We start from the raw sequence: 25,379 nt of genomic DNA, 5'->3' as shown, positions 1-25,379 counted from the left end.
TACCCCGCTAGTTCGAACTAGCGGGGTAGTGTAGACATACCCTCAGTGATTAATCTATAGGAGCAGAGCAGCATTTATACAAAATGGAGCAACTCCCAGAGGAGAGCCTAGGAGAGCCTGAATCTAAATTTTGGAAGTTAGGAGTGTAAGACCCAACATCACCACTCCACAGTTCCATAAGTATGAAGCTGTTGGCTATTCTGGGGTGATTTTCTATGCATGCCACCTGAAAAACATTTATGTCAAAACAGGAAACTGCAAAACATCTCATTTTTGATAACATTACTTTTTTATGGAAATTATTTTTCCATACACATTTTGGCTAGCTCTATTCGGGACAGTCATCTGTACTTTTCATTGTTAACTGCACTGAACAAAACTTGAGACATCTCATCATTATTTAAAAAATCAGAATAATGCTGCATCTTTGATCCTCAATAAAAAAAAGACTTTAATGTTTTTGAGTACATATGAGGCCGGCGTTGGGAAAGTGTAGAAATTAAAATCTTACCAGTATATAATGGAGTTGCGACACTGGTAAATTGACAGATTTACAGAAATAGTTCTAGCAGCAAACAGAATGGTGGTGTTTGTAACTCTATCTATAGGGAAGATTGCATAACCCTAGTCATGCCATTAAATGGCTGATCACAAATATGAAAAATGCACATCCCGTGGATGTAATGTTAAGAGCCATAACCAGGCCCACTAATGGGTGGGGTGGGGGTAAAGGGAGAGTTGCTAAGGTCCTGTGATTCAAAGGAGCCTGAAGCCCCAAACCCTTTAAATCACCACTGGAACACTGCATGTCACACTCCGGGCAGTTCATAGGGCTTCCTAAGGAGTCTGGGGCATGATGTAGCAATCCAGGGGGTTGGGGGGGGGGGGCGCTGCAGCCCAGATGCTGCTGAGGGCCAGCTGCTCTTGGTACCTCCCCTTTTTCCTGAGGCCCCACCCTTCCAGGAGTGCAAAGTTGGCCCCCCAACCTGGCCCAGGGGCCTGGCTGTCAGCTCCCCTGGCTATAACAGAAATCATCAGACAATATTGTGCTGATGAAAAGTCACACAATCACTTTAATCATATGACAATCCAGTCATCTACCATGCCAAATACCAAGGATGCCTTGTCTGCAACAAATAAACACATAAAGATGACGTTAGGTATCACTCGGTGTGGAAATAGTGCAAACATTGATTGTCAACTATTTCTAATTCTGTAACATAGCGAGATCATTTTCCATATCCCCTCTATGGCATAGTCATATCAAAATTAAGAACTCTATTTTAGATTACTCCCTGGATTTATCACCTAATGGAGAAGAAGTTATTTCTGGACCCCCTGCCAACTCTCAATTTCTAGTAAATGAGAACATACTAGTTCTGGGACATGGGAGGCTTTAGGATAGAAGAATAAAAATGATGAAAGAAAAATGATTCTGATCTAAAACAGAAATTCAAATAAAGGATTGCCAGTTTTGTTTGAGCAGACAGTGCATAAACACTACTTTATATGAGAAAGAAGAGAGACTTGCAGCATCCAGGAACTACTTTATGCACAAAATAAAACTAGGCCCATTTCTGATTATTCAAATACCACCCACAACTTTCTAGAGAAAGAACATATGCAGAGCATATTTGGAAACATTATTAGGAATGCATAAAGTACAGTATTAGTCAATTTTATATGCTCAGTTGCATGAAATCTGTGTGTTTAAAAAATATAATAATTTGCATTTCATGGCTTTTGATAACCTCAGGAGTGCACTTGAAATTCAGCACATGCCCACAGCACCTCCCAGCTCACCCCATTTTTAACTGAAGACCAATGGTTTCTATTAAGGGATCAGGCAGGGACTCTGACAAGCCAGTCAATAACTATGTGAGGTTACTTCATTAATGCTATAATGGCTGATAGAGTGAGAGGCAAAAAACAGGTTCCTGACAGCAGCAAATGAAAATGATAGAGATTCCTGAAGCAATGCGCCTTTCCTTTGTCATTGTCTTTTGCTTGGCTTATTCAAAATGTGGCATTTATGTATTCAGCCTTGATGAATGTTGCAGGCTTTAAGTACTTTTTCCATCTCTAATGCAGTGCCGATTGCACATTGTTCTTTCTTTCTCTCTTTTTTTTCTATAACCTCTGCTGTCAAGGCATTGCGGGCTGAAGGGTTGCAGGCACTGGCTAAATAGCTTTTTTGCTGTAAACGGTGAAGGTGACGGGACAATGTATCATGAGTGCTGGCGGGGTCACACGGCAGAGTGGGTGGTGGAAGCAGGATCCCACAGCTAAATGATACAGGATTCCCATCCCTCTCTCCCTGCCTCCCACCTCCCCCACCTCCCTTTGCATAGGAAGCTGTGCAGGAGCCATATGTAAAAGTGAATCTCAGACGAGTTCAGAACAATGGGCAGGGATGCAGTTGCAGAGAAAATGCAACTCTGCTAAATCAGAAACCCAGATCTCAGGATACCTAAAGGAAGCAACTTTATGTCTCATTCATTTCTGTACATATGTTTGTAGTTGGAAGAGTTTGGGTGTGTGGACTTGTCAGGTTGTGGGACTTGCAGGACATATTGGATGGTTTGCTGTTGGGTTGCACGATAGATAATGATAAGTAATAGCTGAATATTGTGTAGGTCTCATTTAAGCACATACCCTACATGTGAGTAGCCAACTCATATGTCTAAAGTAAGACACATGCTTAAAGACTTTGGAGGATCAAGGCCTAAGCCAAGACAGCAGAACAGTGCAGACTGCAGACATCCTGCCTTCAAAGATCCAAACCATAGAGGGACTTCATGATTTATCTCACCAGTAGTTCTTAACCTTTACTATACCATGACCCTGCGACCACTCTCCCATTTAGCAACAGCTGGCGGATGTGCTGATCACAAACCCCGATCCTGTTAGCATTGTTTATGCAACCACTGCACTGACCTCTTACTGGACTAGGCCTCATGAGGTATTCATGTCATCCCTCCTTCACAGCTTCATATGCAGAATATGAAATGAGGGTAGTGATTAGTTCCTTAAAATAATTTTAAGTATAGCATATACATGCTTGAAATGCACTCGGAGACATGAAACAAAACCAGAACAGACTGTAAGAATATTGTTTAACTGCTTATTGTGCCTCATCCCATTTTCCCTATGCCAGACAAACCATTAAGTCACTCTGTATGGGTAACCTAGCATGTGTCATGCCAGAAGAAGAAGCAGCAGCTATAATTTTGTAGTCACATTATTAGGTTGTTTTATCATCCTCCATTCTTTTAATAAAACAATACTAAAGTTGATACACACCTCACCAAACTTGTCAAAGTTGCCTTGTGATGGATTTAAAAAAATATTTCTCATTTATTGTTTCACTCTTTTAATTATTCCTTTTATGTCAGCCATGATACATTGAGTATTCTAGTTAAAATAACTTCTCTCCTGTATGGATTCTTTGTGGAATATAGTAAATACATTTCCCTTTCATCACTCTCTCACCTTCTCATTGAAAAAAAAAATTAGAAAGGCAATTCTCTATGCTTAATGGGGCCAATGTTTTGCTATTGAAGAATTTTTACAAGTGGGCACCAGTTCAGCAAAGCAGTTAAGCGTATGGTTATCTAAGAGGTAGTCTTATTGAAGTCCAGAGGTCTACTCATATGCTTAACATTAAGCATTCAACTGGTGCCTGAATAACTTTAATACAGTAATAATTAGATTAATTTGTGGCATGACAATGGAAAATAATGGATTTGTGAACTGGGAATTGAGTTTGCAAAGGAATGTAAAAGTGGTGGGCATGAACGTGTATTTTGTGGCTTATTTGGAAGAAATTGTGAGGAAAATTGTGCACCCATTTTTTGTTTTGGGTTTTTTTTGGGTGGGGGGAGAGTTATGGATGTGTGGAAGAAGTCAAATTACGTAGAAAACAAACAAAACAAATCTGAGGAAATGTTTTAAAAAGCACAGGAAACTTTCATGAAAAACAGCACTCCTATTTCGACTAGTGGTATTTATGGAACACATGCAGAATAAAGAATGGTTTTCAATAAAGTTAATGAAGAATAAGAATATTTCACACACCTTCTAAGATCTGTCTGCTCTTTTGAGACCAAATTTTATCAAGCCAACCCAAAGTACAAATATAATACACATATACCAAAAGTTAAATGATGCACATTTTAAAAGAAAGAGATGTTAAATAAAGATTAGATAATTTGTGACATCACAATGGAAAATAATTGATTTGTGAACTGGGAACTGAGGTTGCAAAGGAATGTAAAAGTGGTGGGAATGTGCATGTGTATTTTGTGGTTTATTTGGAAGAAATTGCAAGGAAAATTGTGCACCCATTTTTTATTTTGTTTTTTGGGGGGGGGGGGAGTTATGGGTGTGTGGAAGAAGTCTCCAAATTACATATACAAATAAAGAGCACTAATGCATGTGTTATATAGAAATGGGGGACATTTAATAGTTTATTATTTATTGGTGTTATATATAATGCCATATATATACAAGCATTTTAAGAATCCACTGCAAATTAATCTGCATTTAGTCATTTCTCTTTGAAACAAAAGTTAGACAAATTATTGCTAGCAAAGGAAAATCTATTTTAGACAAACACATTGTGTCCTGAAAGATCCAGTTTGTCATGCCAACAGTCTCATTGGCTGTGATTTGTATATTAAAAAGATTTTAATTGCCCAGGTAAGTGCCTGCACCTGCTAAGACATTGTATATTAGAGCATTTTATTCTAATCTTTTACAATACAGAGCACACTTCACCCATAAAATTATTCTCTCCACAATTATAGCTCAGTTTTGCTGAGGTAGAAAGTGCAACTTAACAGTTTGGTTTTACTCATTATTATTAAAATCATGGAAATTAGGATCATTAGGTAGCAGTTGTGTAGTTAACTACTCAATAGCCTGGTCATTTCTTTCCCTTTACACTGCAAACAATGACAGAGATTTAAATGAATTGTTACACTGGCAGTATTCTCAATTCTGTTTGGTGTGAAATGTGGTCTAAAACCACAGAAAAGGTAGTTTAAAAATCAAGAAATGCCTTGTGAAGTCTGGGACCTTTATTTCTACAATGGTTACCCAGGCCCAGATACTGACTTCTGATATTCCCATGTGTAAGTTAAAAAAATTAATCTGGAAAAGCAGAAGTGGCCCTTATAGCTAGAATAATAATACCTCATTGGAAATCTCATGTAAGAAACAGCTGGTGAAAAACAGCTAGTGCTCTTATTCTCTTTAACTAGGCTTGTGGGGTGCAGCCTAGAAAGAGGTGGCTATTTGCAAAATGTTGCACCAAACCCTGATCAAACCACACATCACATTTGGCCATTGTTTTCCTCTTCAGAACGGTCTGTGATTTTACAAATTTGTCTATTGTTCATATTTGTTTACGAATCAATTTTGAACATATCTGTCCCTCTGGGTTTTCACAGAATGCTCATAGCAATGAAAACTTCCTGTTTCTGTTATTTATAATTCAATGTTTAGCCTGTGTGATTGGTCACCCAAGTCACATGGCATGATCCTTGTTCCCTGATTGGTAGACCCAGCCCTTATAAAATACTTGATAAAATCATGAAGGCATTAATCTTCACAGGTGATAAACAGACCTAAGAAACTTTAGGACGGTGTTTCTTAAACTGTGTTCCGCGGCAAACTGGTGTGCCTCGGGGCAGTCTGAGGTGTACCGTGGAGAAGATAGTTGCCTTAAAAGGGGAATCCCTGCGCTTCTGTTCTGTCCCACTGGATCTGTGAGCGAAACACCCAGCGCAGCCCACAGAAACCACCCAAAACTCCTCCCAGTTATATCCACCCAGCCCCAGACTCACTGGATGCTTTCTTTTGAAAAAGCAAGCCGCTTTTTCGAAAGTTCAACGTGCAGTCTAGACGCTCTCTTTCGAAAAAGGCTTGCAGTCTAGACATAGCCTCAGGGTCTCCTGGATGGCAGCTATGCACCGCCTCTCAAAGGCCTGTCCCTCCCGGCTAGCCTCTGCAGCCCAGCCCAGAAGGAAAGTCTCCCCCTTCCTCTCCATGATGTTGTGGAGTACACAACAAGCAGATATCACCTGTGGGATTTTCTGCTCCCCCACATTTAGGTGGCTCAGGAGGCACCTGAATCTTGCCTTCAAGTGACTGAAGGTGCATTCGGCCTGCATGTGAGGCCTGCCCAAATGGCCATTGAAGCGGTCCTTGTCTGGGTCAAGGTGGCCTGTGTAGGGTTTCCTCAGCCATGGCATGCAGGGATAGGCCATATGCCCCATAATGCACAGTGGCATTTCAACATCCCTGACCCTGATGTTGTACTCGGGGAAGAAAGTGCTGGCCTTCAGCTTCTGGTAGAGACAGAAGTTGTGGAAGATGTGGGAGTTATGCTCTTTCCCTGACCAGCCAATGAAGATGTCGGTAAACTGGCTGCAGTGGTCGACCATAGAAAACTATCCCTTGCAGTTTATGTACTGTGCTGCCTGGTGGCCAGGGGCCCTCATGGGGATGTGATTTCTATAAAGAGCTCCCCCTCTGCAGTTGGGGAAGCCCAGAGTGGTAAATCTGGTGACAATGGGATCCATGTCGCCTAGGTAGATGATCCTGCGCAGCAGGACAGTGTTAATGGCCCTCTTCACCTGCAGGAGACAAACAAAGAAACAAAACAATCAAAGAAACAAAAGAATCAAAGGGGGGGCCTGAACCCTTGGGATGCCCACAAGCCTTCCCCCTATTGCACCCCCCAAACACCATAAGAGCCACCCCTTATGAAGGCTACCCCCCCCCCCGGGGCAGGGCTTTGTGAGGGCGGAACTACAGAACTTTCCAGAGATGGGGCTTCCCCCCAGCATCCTCCTTCACCCCTAAGACCCCCAACCTCCTCTTTCCCTAGGTTCCCCCTTTCGGTACTCCTTCCCTCCAGGGACTTCAGCCCGAGAGCACCATACCTCCATAAAGAGGGCGTGACGGTCAACTTCTCCATGCCAAACTGGTTGCCCACAGATAGGTAACTGTCCAGTGTGGAGAGCTTCCAGATTGGTGATGGTGACCTGCCTCTCCAGGGGAATGGTGGGTTGCACCTGGGTATCCTGTTGTCTGAGGGCAGAGGCGAACCAGGCACACAACTCCAGGAATATCTCCTTCCTCATGTGGAAGTTCTGGAGCCACTGCTGATCATCCCACCACTCCATCATGAGCCAGTCCCAGCAGTTGGAACTGGTGTCCAGCTTCCAGAAGTGTCGCTCTACCATGGAGTGCTGTTGCAAATGCATTGCCCCGCACGCAGGGATAGGTTCTCCATGATGAGCTCAGAGTTGAGCTCATGCAGGACCATGAAGGCAGCCTGCAGGAACTGAAAAACAGCATTGTGGGGCCATTGTGTGCCTAGAGGCAGCTCTGGCTCCATAGCAGGGTGTGCTGTGGTGTCCCAAAGCAGGGCAACCAAAGGTTACAGTGGAAATGCTTTGCTGTCCCTCAGAGAGGTCATCAAGCAAGCAGAAGAACCTGAAAAACAGCTTTCCCGGGGGGGGGGGGGGGAGTCCCTTTTAAGTTCACATCTCAGACAGCCTCAGGCAGCAGCTCCAGGAAGCAACTGCAGACCTAATGCCTTGCCTGAACTGGTTCTGGGTGGCCTTAAATGTGAGATAGCATCCAATCAGTGTGGACTCTATCTTTGGAAATAGCAAATCACTATGTCGTTGTGCTTTTTGCATGTAGATGTGCTATTTCGAAATAAGCTTTTGCGGAAGATATCTTCTGGAAAAGCTTATTCCAAAAGAAGCTTGCAGTGTAGATGTAGCCTTTGAATCTTCCTTCCCTTCCCTTCCCTCCCTCCCTTCAAAAGAAAGAGCACGGTATCTGGCTATGGTCTCCATTGAAGTGAATTGATCCAATGCTTATTTGAAGTTAAAATGAGGTTTTTCTACTACAGTCTTTAGGCATTGGACTGTGTATTAAGGGGATGTCTACACAACAGCTGAGAATGAGTCTCCCAACATGAGTAGCCAGGAGTTTAAGTTAGTGTGATAAATATAGCAATGTGGACTGTAGCTCTGCCTGCAATTTGGGCTCTCAGTTCCACCCAACCTGCTCCTATGGCTCAAGCCCCTCCAGGGATGCTGGAATAATTTGTATAGTGGGGGTGCTGAGAGCCACTGAACCCAACTGTAAATCCTATGTATAAATGAAACCACTTCAAGCCAGGGGGTGCAGCAGCACCCCCCCCCCCCCCCCACACACACACGCTTAGTTCCAGCACCTGTGAGCCCCTACTAATGTGAGTCTGTTTACCCATTCTGGGAGGCCCACTCTTAGCAGAGTAAATGTACCCTGACAGGCTCCTTTATATCTTCCCTCCTCTTCTTTCACAAACCAGGCTCATTTGCTGTCTAGCAGATTTTACATTTGATTTTGTCTTGCCATATGCAAACCATGTAATGCATGTGTGTGTGTGTGTGTGTGTGTGTGTGTGTGTAGGTCCTGCGTCTCCATTGCCTTGCCTGTGTAGTCATTTATACAAGCGTGATGTGGATGAGAGATGTTGCCATTCTGGTCTGGCAGGGTTTTGCTCACATGCTGCCCAGCTGTCAGGAGTGTAATAAGTTATGGTTCTTAGGGCAGCATTTACTGGACCTCATTGCACATGTGCTACATTCTCTAATTATGTTTTTCTTTGGAAATGGATAGTTTAATATTTGTGTTGTTTGCTGCATGTGTAAAGCCTACAGGATAGATTGTGTGGCGGAGCTAATGTGAGCTACAGCTTCTTTATTTCATGGACTTCGAACACTGAAGTTTACTCTCATATGAATGCACAGTTGTGTATTTTAACCTATGATATGGAAAGGCCAGATGTCCCCATCCCTTTTATGGGAATGCCGGGGGGAGCCCCATGGAACTGATGTTGGCCCCTCTGCCTCCTTGCACAAATGCACTCACTGCTTCCTTCATGCCCACCCTAAAGACACTGTCATGGAAAAATAAATGCAAGCAATGACAGAGTTCAATGAATTGTTACACTGGCAATAGTCTCAATTCTATATGGGGTAAGATATGGTCTAAAACCTCAGCAGGTAGTGTAGAAATCAGGGATGCCTTGTGAAGGCTGGGACCTTTATTTCTTCAATGGTTACCCAGGCCCAAATTCTGACTTCTGATGTACCCAGGTAGAAATTAAAAAATTAAAGCAGGAAAATCCATAGCCGCATTCTCTCTCTGCACAGGCCTGATAGGGAGAGTGGAGCAGGTTGCATCATTCTAAACAATGGAACTTTGGGCATGTTCCCAGGAAGGGGGTTGTCGTGTTTCTGTGAGGTACAATTGCTATTCATGCACCACCAGAGCTTTTATAACTCTATGCCACCCAGTATTAAATGCTACAGACCTGCTCCTCCCCAAAAAAAGTATAATATTCTACAGGAGAGGGACCTCCACACTATGAGAAAGGAAGGAATAAATAAGAACCCCCAGCATCTAACAAGGGGTATGTCTACACTACCCCGCTAGTTCGAACTAGCGGGGTAGTGTAGACATACCCAAGGAGAGTAAACCAGCCATGTGTAAAGGCAGCTTATGAACTAGCTCTGCCATGCCTGAGCTGCTTAGGTGATGATGGGGCCTTTCAAGAGGTTCAGAGTTAGGATGTTAGTCTGGAGCTATGAGAATCCCTCCCACTTATGAGGCTCCGAGTCCCTACACAACCCTCCAGATGCGACCTTTACTGGAGAATCCCATAAATTCCTCCTGTCTTTTTTTTCTGGGAAGGGCAGCATGCCTGCTGGTCACAACCAGCATCTGCAATCAACTCCAGAGATGTTCAGCCATACCTCCTCCATTCTTCAGCACCATTGGAGTGTGTGTGTGGAGGTGGGGAGGAGGGTTGGGTGGGAACAATGAAAAGTCATCCTACCAGGCTTCAGCACAGAGCCTTGTTCCTGCAGAAGTCATGTGGGGAAAGAGGTTGAGAAGTTGTTGGTTGTAAGGCAGGTTCAAAAGGTAGGCAGTTCCTCTGAGAAAATGAGTCACGTAGATGAGTAGATGTTATTTTTCCAAATAACTGAAGAAAGAACAATGACTCCTCTCTCCTCCCCCCCCCCCCCGGAAGGGGGTGCAGACCAAGATCAGAGTGGTCACTGCTGGAGGGCAGTGCCCTGAAGAGAACACCTCACCCAAAGGGGGCGCGTCAGTGTCGGAGCAGCCGGTTACTTCCCCAAAGCCACCCTGACGGAAGAAGCCGTGAAAGTGAGTCGAACCCGCTACAATATACAGTACGCTCTACTTTGTGTAGGTCCTAGTCATAGCTAAGAAATAAAACACAACGGAAGTACAGTATAGTTGTTGGCTCAAATTCATCCTTGAGGTTACTCCAGGGATGAATCCAACTCCTTGTTTCTATAAGCATCCACTCAGGTTACTTGAGACTGTACTATGTGAATGTAAGGCAAATGAATAAATCATTTTATCACAAAGCTGCTGCACACTCTGAAGCATATTGCTTTAATTATCACAGAGGTTTTATTATTTTTATGTTCAAAAAGGAGAAAAAGAGACTTTCCTTTTACTTAGGTATTTTGCTAAATGTTGTTTTCTTTTACAGATAAAGTGTCAATGAATGAAAAGATGCATTAAGAAAAGAGAGAGAAAAAAGTTATTTTCTGGCTATTGTTTTTCCTTGCCTGCAAACTGTAAACAAACACAGGATTATAAATATAGGTGGAAGACTCTCTTTTAATTTAATTTTTGACCATTCCCTATTCAGCTACTGAAAATGTAGATTTTTGTTGAAATCTTCCATTTCCCTCTGTGCTCAACTCCTTAATTAAAAATAATATGTGCCAAAAATAGCACACATGAACAGTAAGAAAGTGTGAATGCTGGAAAGATGTGGAAAACACAAGTTCTTGTGGCTGGTAAGAAGAGAGGCTGCCAGATGCCCAGGAAACCCTATGAAAACACTTTGAAAACGTATCAAAACAGGAAGTACAATCCCTGGTATTATATTGTGTGGATAGTCTGGATCATATTTCTATTCAGTAGAGTAACTCTCTGAAGTCAGAATAAAGTTATCAAGAGACCTCATAGTCCAAAGGAGCTGAAGTGGTGGGCCCAGTACATAAAGGCTACGTCTACACTGGCCCCTTTTTCGGAAGGGGCATGCTAATTTTGAAAGTGGGAATAGGGAAATCCGCGGGGGATTTAAATATCCCCTGCGGATTTAAATAAACATGTCCGCCGCTTTTTTTCCGGCTTGGGGAAAAGCCGGAAAAAAAGCGTCTAGACTGGCCCGATCCTCCGGAATAAAGCCCTATTCTGGAGGATCTCTTATTCCTACTTCAAAGTAGGAATAAGAGATCCTCCAGAATAGGGCTTTATTCCGGAGGATCGGGCCAGTCTAGACGCTTTTTTTCCTACTTCAAAGTAGGAATAAGAGATCCTCTGGAATAGGGCTTTATTCCGGAGGATCGGGCCAGTCTAGACACTTTTTTTCCTACTTCAAAGTAGGAATAAGAGATCCTCCGGAATAGGGCTTTATTCCGGAGGATCGGGCCAGTCTAGATGTTTTTTTTCCGGCTTTTCACCAAGCCGGAAAAAAGCGGCGGACATGTTTATTTAAATCCGCGGGGGATATTTAAATCCCCCGCGGATTTCCCTATTGCCACTTTCAAAATTAGCATGCCCCTTCCGAAAAAGGGGCCAGTGTAGACGTAGCCTAAACTGTGTAGACAACTATTCACAACCACTTGATTTTGATAGCTACCAACAGGCTGTTGCTTGATGCATGTATGCATGAGATAGGCAGAAGAGAACCAGTGTTGGCTCTTTGTGAGATTCTTCCCAAGGTTGACTGGGTAGAGTTACAGTTAGCGAGAAGCAAAGCAACTCTTCTCAGTGAAGCAAAGCTTAGAAATAGCCCTGCTCAGCAAGTTGCCACCAGCTGGAGCTGGTGTCTGGTTGTGTCTGCAAGCAGAGCTCAGTTCCTAAGCTGGCATGAGATCATTGGGGAAAAAAACATACAAAAGGAACCATATATATAAGGTCTGGCCTCGAATTGGTTGCATGTGCAGGGAGTCATTTTTGGAGAGCAGGTTTTCTTGGTAGGGTACAGACTGACTCTCCTGTAAGATTTAACTTACATTTTCCTGCTTCAGGCTAGCCCATTGTATCCTATTGGGATTCATGCAAAGGAGGGCAGGCATTTGTGCCACCACCTGCTCTCTATTATTGCTTCTCATTGGGAAAGGCAGCTTTAATACGCACCACTGGCTCCATGGGAACCCTGCCAGAAGACAATGAAGTAGGGAATGCAATAATTCAATACATTTCATAACCAAGGCCCCCTCTTAAGCAATATTGCTGAGTAGCGATGGCTATCAGCTAGCTTCCCAGTGGGGAATGGGATGCTTTGTGCTATTGTAATCTGCCTCTTGATGCACTTTTGGACCATGGGGAGCCTGTGACTGGGAATCCTGGCCTGAATTGAATCAAGAATTCTTCCTCTTATGAGATTACTCCCTTCCACTAATGGAGAGAATGAATGAGAATGGAGGGGCCTGCTCTTTTAAATATAAGGATGCTCAAAAAGCAGACTAGATTAGGAGGAGGAGTGTGTGTGCATCACACCTATCCAAGCCAGAACAAGTTCCTTATCACCTATGCTTCCATCCTCATGGACTCCCAAAGAGGGCATCACACTTGGAGCACCATCACACCAATAAACAATATCACGGGTATTGAGCTGGAGCAGGAAAGCAGCATTTGTGTCCTAAGGATGTCCTGTACAGCTGCACACTGGTATGAAAACTCTCCAAGATGGAGAGACCTTTGGCCATAGAACTCCCAGACACCTGGAGAGGAGGGATAGTCTAGTGGTAGGGAGATCTGGAAGTCCCTGTTTCACTACAGAGTTCCTGTGCAATGCTGGACAAATCCCTTTGATCTAGATTCTCAGAAGTATTTAATCTCCTAACTCCCACTGATTTCAATGGCATTTAGGCATCTACATTCCTTTGAGGATCTGGGCCTTTGTCTTTCTGTGCTTCAGGCCCCTGTGTGGGATGAGGATAATAGCAGAGCCCTATCTCACACGGATGCTGTAAATCAAGTGGGGCTCAGATAACATGATAATGAGGGGTCATTTAGGTACAACAGATAGGTGCAGGGAGGGTGTTAACATAATCCAGGATCTTCAGGAACACTGGAAAGCGAGCCTCTATCACTACAGATTAGTTTATATTTGCTCTGGAAACAGGTTTTTTTTAAATAAAGGAAAGTTGAGTAATTTTGACATGTCTAACCTCAATGTTTTTAGGCGTCCCCAAATCAGTGGTGTCTGTGGCTCTGGACTCTGCAAGCTCCCAAGGCCATTGCTCTGGAAAGGCAGTTTTCTTGGCCCCTCTGCTTCAGACTGGAATTCTCAATATACTCATCTAGAGTTTTGTAACTGTTACTGCATAACCAGTTAAAGTCTTGGGAAATCTGTTCTAGAAAATGGCACCGCAAGACTGATATTATCCCAGGGAATTCTGGATATAAAATTGACCCATCGTTGGTGGCATAAAGGGAAAAAAACTCAGAGTGATCACATCTTGTTGGAAGTGAAACAACATGTCATTTGGGGGAATTGAAAAAAAAATGCCCATCATAGTTAAAAGTAATTGCCTTTAAACATTTGGGCTATGTCTAGACTAGCATGATTTTCTGCAAATGCTTTTAACGGAAAAGTTTTCTTCAAGTCTAAAATCAGAAAAGAGCGTCTAGATTGGCACAGACGCTTTTCCGCACTTTTTGCGGAAAAGCGTCTGTGCCAATCTAGATGCGGTTTTGCGCAAGAAAGCCCCAATCGCCATTTTCGCCATCGAGGTTTTTTTGCGCAAAACAATACCGTGTTGTCTACACTGGCCCTCTTGCGCAAAAGCATTTGCGCAAGAGGGATTTTGCCTGAACGAGAGCAGCATAGTATTTCCGCAAGAACACTGACAATCTTACATGAGATCGTCAGTGTTCTTGCGGAAATTCAAGTGGCCAGTGTAGACAGCTGGCAAATGCTGCTTTTGTGGAAAAACTTGCCAGTCTAGATGCAGCCCTCTAGTGCATCTTTGACAATCTACTACCTATCCTGGAAACAAGGCTCTCACAGGCCTCAGAAGACAAGCCAGTCCTCACCTATAGACAGCTCCCCAACCTGAAGCAAATACTCACCAACAGCCACACAGCACATCACCGAAACACTTAACCTAGCCCTGCAACAAACCCCATTGCCAACTCTGCCCACACATCTACACAAGTGACACCATCACAGAACCTGACTACATAAGCCATACCATCAGGGGCTTGTTCACCTGCACATCCACTAATGTGATACATACCATCATGTGCCTGCAATGACCCTCTGCCATGTATATTGGCCATACTGGACAGTCTCTACACCAAAGGATAGACATCAGAAAAGGTAACACACATAAACCAGTGGGGGAACACTTTAACCTCCTTGAACATTGAGTAATAGATTAAAAAGTAGCCATCCTTCTATAAGAGAATTTCATAACCCAATTACAAAGGGACATAGCTGAACTGGAATTAATTTGCACATTCAATACTATCAATTTAGGACTGAATAAGGATCTTCATTGGTTAACTCATTACAAAGACACTTTCCCCTCTCTTTCATATCCACATTTCCACATCAACTGTTGTGAATGAGCCACTCCCACCCTGACTTGATTAGTCTTATTACTTTCATTACACAAGTACCCTCCTTCTTTTGTTATCCACCCTAATTTATCTGATGAGGTATGTCTTACAAAATCTGTTAATCTCTAAGGTGCCACACGACTTCTCATTGTTTTTAAGGTAAATCATTGTTATTATATTTTGCAGTAGTAGGAGCTTCCCAGAACTGATAGACAAAATCTTTACTCGAAGGAGTTTAGAAATTAGTTTCAGACACGACACAATGGTGAGGTAGTGAGCCAATAGAGAATGGCAGTGGAGGAAAGACAGGCTAACATCAATAGAATCACATGATCACTCAGGGATGTTACTGTATAGCATGCTGAAGTAAGGATTTTTTAAATGCATAAAATAAATGTGAAAATGAGAGAAATATGAAATGGGAGTCTACTATTGCCTTGCAGACCCTTCGTACCATAGTGATAAGCTTGGTTTGCTCTAGTTTTTCGGATACTTTGATATAGTTTTCCTTTATTGAATGGCTAAACTGGCCATGGTTAGTTAATAGAAGTTGCTTTTACAGTTGGTAGAGCAGCAGGATCTTATCTAACTAAGGAGCAGAGGAACCAGAATCCACAAGCTAATCTGATGTGAGTGTTGCAAGATTGCTGGCAGCACACAGAATGTGCTCAGGAAGTTCTTTGAAAAGGAGGTTCCGGATGGTTATGAAACAAGCACTTTAGGCCTGATACTTATTTACATAAAGGCACCTCTACATCCCTCTAGCAGCATAAAGGGGCCTTAAATTGATTGTAAAAGACAACACAAATGAACATTTTAAGGACACTTTCAGCTGCCAGAGAGGTGTAAAGGTTTCAGACACGACACCCCTCAACCCCCAACCCTGTGCTCCCCCAGCAAATGCAGTATCCTCTAGTCCACTCCAGGACCCACCTTACCTCCCTGCCTTCAGACGGTCCCTTATCCTGTGTTGGCTGTCTGGTCACTCCCAGGGTGGGGGTGGGGGGAGGTGTTAGTAAGTGAGAAGCCTGTTTATTCACTCTTTTAGTATCAGAAGATATGTATCTAGATGAGAACTATGCATAGATATGCAAACTGTCCGTATGTATACAATGGTCATGAACATCAAGGCGGACGAGGAATTATTTAAGGTGCTTCAAAGAGCTGGAATAATTGGATGAAATTGTTTAAAGGAAAGCTTACAGTGAAGACCGAGAAAATGTTGAGTGAAGTCTGTTTATTGGTCTGTAGAATAGTCTCACAAAGGATATGGAGAAAGTGTCCTCTATTGAGTTAGTTAAAACAAGGCTGGTCAAAATAATAACAAATACAGTAGAGAGCCTGGTCTACACTAGACCGTGCAGGTTGGCTTAAAGTACACCATCCGGCTATGCAAAATGCATAGCTGGAATCAATTTACCTTATGCCGAGCTGCTGCAGTGTCTACATTGCGGGAGGCCGAGGGAAGCACACATTCCCCTCAGCTTCCCTTACTTCTCACAGAATGAGGAGTACAGGATACCAGTTGGGGCTGCCCTCAGCATTCGATATGGGGGTCTACACTAGACCCACTCAATTGAATGCTAGAAGATCGACTTCCAGAGGGTTGATCTTTTCCATAGCGTATGCCTGCTCCCATTGATGCTGAACAAGGAAGAGTTTTAGTGTCTGGCCTGCTGATAAAATGTTTGCAAAGCAGAAGTTAGAAGAAATTAAAAATAACAATTTCCTCCAAAATGTCCATTTCCCATAAATTTCCCAGTGAAGGAAAGGCAGGGTGTGGCTCCATTTTCGTAAGCAGCTCTTTAATCCTGATAGCAACCCACTTTGAAGAAAACGATTGTCACTACAAACATAATATATGGATGGGCTTCTCTATTAGTAAATAGTGGAGTCTAACCATAGAATGCCTTTTTCATTATAGGATAACTGCTAGTCATGGCATACACAGCAAGATTCCCTCAGTTAGGTTCATGGCTTGCCATACAATACATGGCATTATGGGGAGAGAAATACATTTCTCCAAGACAGTTGATATTTCATGCCATGACATTTCATGGTTAATAAAGGGAAATGGATGGTCTCTGTATTTTGGCTTTTGAGGAAACAGTCTACCAAAAAAACCCTCTGAAGGATGATTGAGTTTCTTTCTTTCTGAAGCACTTAGAGCAATATTCCCCTTTGCTGTGCTGAGGTAAGGCCCTTAATGTGCCTACTGGGGAAAATCCTTCATTCTTTTGCCAAGCTGGTCTTGACAAAGGGGGTCCTGAACTGTTGGGACATGGAATTCTTCTCTTCCATGCTAACACTTGTGACTCTGCTGCATTTTTTTAAGCCTGTACTAACTAGCCTCTCCAGTATTTGCAATCCCTACATAGTGAGGAATGACTGGAGGATCTTCTGAATTGTGTGTCCAAAGTTTGCTCCATCTCCTCCAATGCCCCACAGTCCCCGTCCCCCCTTCACCCACACACACACTTCCATTCCCTTTTATGGAATCTCAGAATGAGATTTATCTCAGTGGATGCATTTAGGAGAGTAACAGTTTATTTTTTAATGTTTTTTAAAATATCACCATATTGTGACTACGTCTTTAACCCCATTAATTAGAGTAGGGTGCCTAATACTTCCTTCCTGTACAAGCCATTTCTCTGTGGACAGTTTTCTAAATAATAAATATCTATCAATTTTGAAAATTCTACAAACAGTTCATCCCTAAACTCATCAGAATGATGCTATTATTATTTATACAAAAATCTACTTGAAGTGTTGACATGCATGACTTCTCCCATGGTCCCCAGCAAAAAAACTTTAACTAAATAACTGTAGAGAGAGAAAAATATTTTCATGACAGTGTATACCAGGCATTGGTTGCCCTCTGCTGGAGACCCTATCATTTGGACACACCTCAGTTGAAGAAGGCATACTTTTGGGCTTTGTCTACACTATGGCTTTTGCCGGAAGAGACAATGCAAATAAAGTGCTGATTAGTATTTTGTTGCGCTTCATTTGCATAATCTATTCCAAGTCATTTTTGCACAAGGGGTTTTACGCAATATGGACATGGCCACACTGCTTGTTTTTGTGCATAACCACTGCTTGGATATGCAAGTGAAACACGACAAAATGCTAAACAGAGCTTTATTTGCATTGCCTCTTCCGGCAAAAGCTGTATTATGGACATAGCCTTGGAGGGGAAAAAAAAGCAGTGAGTTCAAGCCTCCAGTAGTGGCCTCCAGAGGCCACACTGCCATAAGTACTTCCTAAACCAACAAGAATTGGTCCTCCAGTGTCTAAGAAGGCTGGGAGCAGGCAGACACCAATTGGGACACAGTAAGCTAGATAAAAAAGGGTTGTCTGCTTCTTGCAGGTGGCAATTCTGGATGACGCTGGGACAGGGAAGGAAGGATTTTCCCTGTCTGAACCTAAGGGTACATGTAGACTACATGCCTCTGTCGCCAGAGGCATGTAGATTAGGCTACCAGGCATAGGAAAATGAAGCGGCGATTTAAGTAATCGCCGCTTCATTTAAATTTACATGGCTGCCGCGCTGAGCTGACAAACAGCTGATCAGCTGTTTGTCGGCTCAGCGCGGTAGTCTGGATGCGCGGGTGTCGACATCAAAGGCATTTGTCGACCACCCAGGTATAACTCATCCCAGGAGGTATACCTGGGTGGTCGACAAATGCCTTTGATGTCGACACCCGCGCGTCCAGACTACCGCGCTGAGCCGACAAACAGCTGATCAGCTGTTTGTCGGCTCAGCGCGGCAGCCATGTAAATTTAAATGAAGCGGCGATTACTTAAATCGCCGCTTCATTTTCCTATGCCTGGTAGCCTAATCTACATGCCTCTGGCGACAGAGGCATGTAGTCTAGACATACTAAGTCTCATGGTCTCATCAGGGGCCTAACTCTAACTACACTCTTTTGGTTTCACCAGCAAAGGAGCTTTGTGTGTGGTATGGAATTTAAAGCTCAGGTGACCATTTTGAGTTAAATATCAGTTTATAACTATAAATTCAAGCAAACTCACTTTGCAAGATGCCCCACTGAATCAGCAGAGTCTGTGGCAGTGTTTGAGATGTTACGGTGCTCCTAGCAAGAAAAGGTGCATTTTAAAATAAGAGGAATTAAATCTGTGTTTCATTTATATGCATTGTACACCGAAGCACAAAACACCTTTTACTTCCCTGGGACCATGAGTGGATTGGAGATGAAAGTGGGTATGGGCTGGTACAGCATATGGGCCAGAAGAAGGCTGCCAGCATGGGCCAGTACATAGCCAACATTAAAGCACTGCTCTGGCAGCACTTTAAGGACCGTACTGACAAGGCCACTGATGGGAGGAGGGTGGAAGAAGGGGCAGCTGTCCCAGGACTTGGTAATTTAGAAGGGCCTGGGTCTCCGAGCTACTGTTGCAGCTACTTCAAATTGCTGCTAGATCCCTGGGCAGTGCAGGCTACTCAGCACTGAAGGGCTGGCTGCGGGAGGCTGGCTCCAGCCCGCCCCTTCTACCTAACGTGCTGCCCCTTCAGGGAGCTCAGAGCCAAACCCCTGAATTGGTGACTTTTAAGTTACTTTCACCCTGGGTACTGTTCTACCAGAATAAGGGTATAAGAATCTGGCCTTGTCACCACAGCCTTTCCCTGTAGTTCTCAGTGCTTCCACTTGGCCTGAAAGATCATGAGAATGTTGTGGGGTGTTTTGACATTACCACACCCCATAGGAACCAAAACTGTTATATAAGAGCATAAACAAAAGTGACAAAAGCTGAGGTAGAAAAATGAAATAAAAATAGGGCAAAACAAATTGCTAGGAACCACTGATGAGTGGGATACATTATGAATTGTGACGACCTTCCACTTTATTTTAAAGGGCTTTATATTATGGGAGTTTGAGTGAACAAACCCACAGGAGGAGAACTTTTTCTGCTCAGCCCACTACTTACAAATGTGAAAACCTGCAGCCAGGCACATCTCTTTTACAATGCAGTGAACCTTCCAAACCCTTGTCCTACTCTCTTGGAACCAAACAAATTACATGTCACAGCGCACTGTATATCACATAGAGAATGTTTATAATGTAGGGCTGAGCAGAGCTTTGGAATGTGCTTCTCTGGAGCTGATCCAGTTGTTGACTGACAAGCTGCCGTTTTCATGGAATTTTACAATTTGGGGGCCTCACCTATCTATGAATGCAAACCTTAACTTCTGATCTTTGGCTTTTGACCTCAGTATTTTTATATACAGTAACCATACATACATTTATCACCCAACTTTATGAACAGTGAAGGTTTATTACATTGCACTTAAACCTCATTTAACCTTTTCTCTGGAAGCAATACTTTAAAATAGAATGGTGAGAGTTTGTGAAATCCTGACTAGCAGGCAAGCCCCTTCCTGAGCTCTCTGTGTTCACTAGCGTCCCCCATGACTACCCCTGTTGCCTTCTGCATTTTTTTTCCTATCAGGCAACCTTTGTGGTCCAGGGAAAAATTAGGAATGGGGCAACCTGTTCCTGGAGCTCTTCTTTTCAGGAGGAATAACTTCAGATGGTTTATTTTTAAAATGACCACCAATTCAAGAATGAGGTACCCCTTGGGCAAAAGAAGCAGATAGGAAAGGTTCTAGAGACACAAATCAGCCAGTGAAGTACAAAACTGGCAATAACAAGATTTCTCCTGCTAGATCCTCACACCTGCACTGAAGAGGGGGTAGACTAGACTGAAGAGAATACAGTAATTACTCGTTTAACACATGCCCACTTAACACGTTTTCGCAATAGCACAATTTTTTTTTAGGGAACATTTTTCGAATAACACGACCATCCCCGAAATAACACGAAAATAATCAAGTGGCGGACTACTTCGCGCAGCCCTATACGTTGGTGAAAACAGAGATAATATGCATGAGAGGATGAATACACATGGTCACAGCGCTCCTCCGCTCACTCACGTGTTTATCTTTGTGTTTTAACAAACCACGGCAACTTGTATTGCTAGTTATCTTGTGTTGCTAGATATCTAATGTTGACGTTGACGACCCAGCACCAACAAAAAATTGACTTTGCCACCACCACCAGAAATGCAACCCCCATCTTTTCCATTATTTTTAATGGGAAAATTGACCCTGCATCATACATTTTCGCTTAGCACAAACATTTTCAGAAATGCATCTATAGTGTTAAATGAGGAATTACTGTATAGCTGCCCCAAGGAGTTTACATTTGAAATAGAGAAAACAAGAAATTGGAAAGGAAATAGGGGCAGAGGGAGGCAAAGTGATTTGCCCAAGGACATACGACAGGTCAGTGGCAGAGCTGAAAGTTAAACCCAGCCCAGGTCTTCTGTCTCCCCTTCTAGAGCCACAAGACCACATTGTTTCATTTATGATTTTTTTTAAAGTGAACATCTGTCGATTGAGATCTGGATTGAGACAGCTGCCATCTCATTTCACATGCAATCCAGCTGGACTGGGATTGAAGAAGTGGAAGGTTATATACTGTGTCCAAATACCAATTCCCCAGTCCTCTCCTAAAACTATAGCTCCATGTGGCCCACCAGATTAAAAACCAGAAACAATTGCTCTGGGCACACAGAATTAGTATTAGTATTACCAAATATTGATAAAGCAAGAAATACAGAAGAAACAATCTGTGTGGCAGCAATGACAATGTAACCCATATGCTCCACCATGACCTGACTGATCTTGCAGATGGAGGCAAGCTGGATCTGCAACCAGTCCTCTGTTGAAACCCATGTAGCTTGCCTGTCTGTATCCTGCCCTTCTCCATCTCCTGAAAAGATGCCATGATGTTTACTGAACTTCTGGGGTTGTACTGGAATAGTAAAGGCATGTCTACACAACAGAGTTATTTCAAAATAATTAGTTTTATTCAGAAATAACGTTGTGAGCGTCTACACAGCAAGCCCATTATTTTGAATTATTCCGAAATACCAGGCAACTTATTCCGGAGTCTGTAACCCTCATTCTACGAGGAATAACACCTATTCCAAAATAGCTATTTCAGAACAGGATGTGTGTAGACAGGATGGCTGGAGTTATTTCAAAGTAAGGGGTCTCCAGCCCTTCCCACAGGTGCCCTGCTGGCCCCCCCATCCACACTCAGCAAAACTCTATAGTAACCCTTCCCCTGAAGACCTTAAAGAGCTTGTGGCACAAGGCAGGCTCTGACTGCCCTGAGCCACAGATCAACAGCTTGCATAGTTGTCCCTGCTGACATGAGCCACCCTCGTGCTCTGTCTGAGCCCTGCACAGCTTCAACCGAGCAGGAAGCCAGCTCCAAAGACCCTGCCAGGGGCCGAAAGAGGTGCACCTTCCCATGCCTGCTTGTCCCTGGGTCATCGGGGTAGTGAGGCTCCCCCCAGACATCCGTGCCCCTGTAGGAAAGGGCCAACTGTCTATGCCACAGATGGCCTTGCTCAAAGCACATTGCCTTTGTCTGACCTGAGTCCTTTTGGTCTTGGCTCAAAGATGAGGGCTAGGCTTCAGGTACACTGTCTCCAGGGATGACTTCCCTTCTCTTTGTCCTACATAACTGGACCAGCTGCGAGAGGGGAGCAGTCAACACCTCCCCTGGCTACCTCGTGACCTCACCTGACCTTCTGGCACTGGAAACCACATGAGGACCTCCAGAGGGAGCATATTGCTGCCCTGTGAGCCCTGCATTGCTCCATGGACTGGTAGGACCACTGACTGGAGGAAGACCTCCAACTGCACTGAGAGACCTAGTGGGAGCTGCTGGAGCAGAGCCGGAACATCTGCACAGCTCTCCAAGCATTCATCACCAGCATGGTACCCACTCCTGCTGCCACTTCCATGCCAGCTCCTGCCCCTCCTGCTTCTTCCCCTATTTTCCCCCCGTGGCCACCAAGGGCCCTGCACACAAGGCTGTGGGACCACCCGCGGTGGGCACCACTACCAGGCTCAGCCCTAAGCCTCTCCTCCCCACTCCATCCCTTCCAGTTCCCTCCTTCTCCATCCAAGTTTCTTTCCCCAGTCACATGCCCAGTTATATTTACCCGAAATAAAACCAAAGAGATCATTTTTTGAAAACGAATGGTGTACTTCATTGTTTCAGCATGGGAGGGGAGGGGAAGGGAAGGGAGGGATGTGGGAGGACAGATACAGAGGGGCAATGAACAGGCCCCTTGTGGGGAGGCCCAGGGAAGAGTGTCACTGGGGTCCATGTGTGAATCTCTCCCTTGGAGTCTCCCGGATGCACACAGTCCCCTGATGGGCCTTCTGGATGGCAGCTGTATGTAACTGCTCAAAGGCTCTGCTAATTTGGTCAGCCTGTGCCCCCTGCCAGGGAGGAACATCTCCCCCCACTTTCACAAATATTGTGAAGGCACAACTTGCCGCCACCACTTGGAAGATGTTTTGCTCCCCAATATCCAGGCGGCTGAAGAGGCATCTGAACCTCCCCTTAAATGCACAAATGTACCCTCCAACAAAATGTGGGCCCTGCTGAGCCTGGCATTGAAGCATCCCTCGTTTTGGTCCAGGTGTCTAGTGTAGGGTTTCATGAGCCAGGGGAGCAGAGGGTAGGCTGTGTCCCCCACAATACAGATTGGCATGTCCACATAGATATGACCCTGATGATGTATTCAATGCCCAGTGGTCAGGAGTCTGGATGGGGATGTGGGTGCCATCAATAGCTCCGTCACACACAGTTGAGGAAGCCCATGGTGGCAAAGCTGGTGATGATGGGGTCCACATCGCCCAGGATGATGATCCTGCACAGCATGACGATGTTGATGGCCCACGCTACATGTACAAGGAGACAAACAAACAGAGAATTACAGGGTTGCCAGGGCCCTCGAGAGGCCCATGAATCCACACACCCCCCCCCTTCACACACCAGGAGTAACCCCCTACTTCACTACTTACTCCATCCCCTGTCAGGGCTTTGTAAAGATAGAACTGAAAAACCTCCTAGGGAAGGGGCTTCTACCACCATCATCACAGTCCCCTGGGGAACCCCATTCCAGAAGTTCATTACCCTCCTGGGACAATAGCACAGGAGTATTTTCATGACCATGGCCCCGATGGTCCATCTCCCCATGCCGAACGGGTTCCAAATGTTTCAATAGCTGTCCAGTGTGGCGAACTTCCAAATGGCAATGGCAACCCGCTTCTGGAGGGGGATAGTGAGTCACATGTGGGTGTCCTGTTGCATGAGGGCAGGGCTGAGCCTCTCACACAGCTCTAGAAAGGTGTCCTTCCACATGCAGAAATTCTGGAGCCACTGCTGATCATCCCACTGCTCCATAACAATCTAGCCCCACCTGGTATCCAGGTGCTAGAAGCGGCAGTACATGGAGTGCCGGGGAGGTTGGGTGGGTTGTACTGCATGAGCAGTGCCAGCAGAGAGAGGAGGAAGTTCCTTGCAACGAGCTGGGGGTTGTGTTCCTGCAGGACCAGGAAGACATCCCACAGAAAGTGTTGCAGGATGTGCAGCACAACCAGTAAGAGCCATTGACTGCTGCGAGGCAGGTCCAGCTCCATGGCTAAAGTGCTGAAGGGCAACCACAGCAGGCACAGAAAAGGCTTTGCTGTCCCTTGAGGAGGTAGGCACAGGAGAAGAGCTTGAGACAGGGCTGTGTATGGGGGGAGGTCCCTTTAAGCTCGAGCCTGAGATAGCCTCAAGCAACAGCTCCAGGAAGAGAGTGCTGTCCTGATGCCCTGCCTGAAGTGCTTCTGGGTGGCCTTAAATGAGATTTAGTATCCAATGAGTGTGGACACTCAGTTTCAAAATAGCTCAGTGCTACTTTGATCGGCATTTGCTGTGTAGGCGCATTCTTTCCAAAGAAACTATTTCGGAGTATTTCTTCTGGAATAGCTTCTTCCAAAATAAGTGTGTCGTGTAGACGTACCCTTAGAGGGAGGAGCATGGGGAAATATGGTTCTAGGCTACATGACTCTCTGCTGAAACAGTCTGCTCACTGCTCTACTGTTATAACATTTAGAAAAGGAAAACTAGGACTGAATATCGAGGGAAACTTCCTGGCAGTCAGAATGTTAGACTGTGGAATAGTGTCCAAAGGGATGTGGGCAAAGCCCTTTCACTTGGGTCATTTAAAACTTTCACGAATACAGCACTAGAAGAGAGCTTCTAGGAAACAGTTTTGCACTGGTGGGGAAGTAGCCCCGGGTGATCCAGTTCTGTAGGTCTCTTTCATGTGTAATTTGCATACTTTTTATCTATGGCAGGAGTTAGCCCATAGTCTGTAAAGTGTTTGGGATACCTTGGAATGAAAATCTTTATATATAAATGATAGATAACACCAATCACATTATTTAAATGAAATTGACTAAAGCTCCTTTATTCTGACGGCAGCATTAAATACTTTGGGAAAACACAGCAAAAATAATGGTGTTACAGCCGGTCCCCGAGTTACGAACGGTCGATTTACGACCGTTCGCATTTATGACCAAACTTCCCATTAAGCAGTCATAAAGGCGGTCCCCGAGTTACGAACGTGACCCGAGCTTCTGAAGAGCACAATCGCAATGTAACTCAATGGGGTCCGACTTACGAACATTTCGAGTTATGGCCAAGTGTTTGGTCCGTAACCTGTTCGTAACTTGGGGACCGGCTGTACTTGAGTAAGTGAACCCGCCTCCCCCTCCCAATTTACAGAAGGATTACAAAGTCAATTGC

The sequence above is a fragment of the Pelodiscus sinensis genome, chromosome 3 (genome assembly GCF_049634645.1).
Source record: "Pelodiscus sinensis isolate JC-2024 chromosome 3, ASM4963464v1, whole genome shotgun sequence".
Taxonomy (NCBI): Eukaryota; Metazoa; Chordata; order Testudines; family Trionychidae; genus Pelodiscus; species Pelodiscus sinensis.
This window is presented reverse-complemented; position numbering follows the sequence as displayed.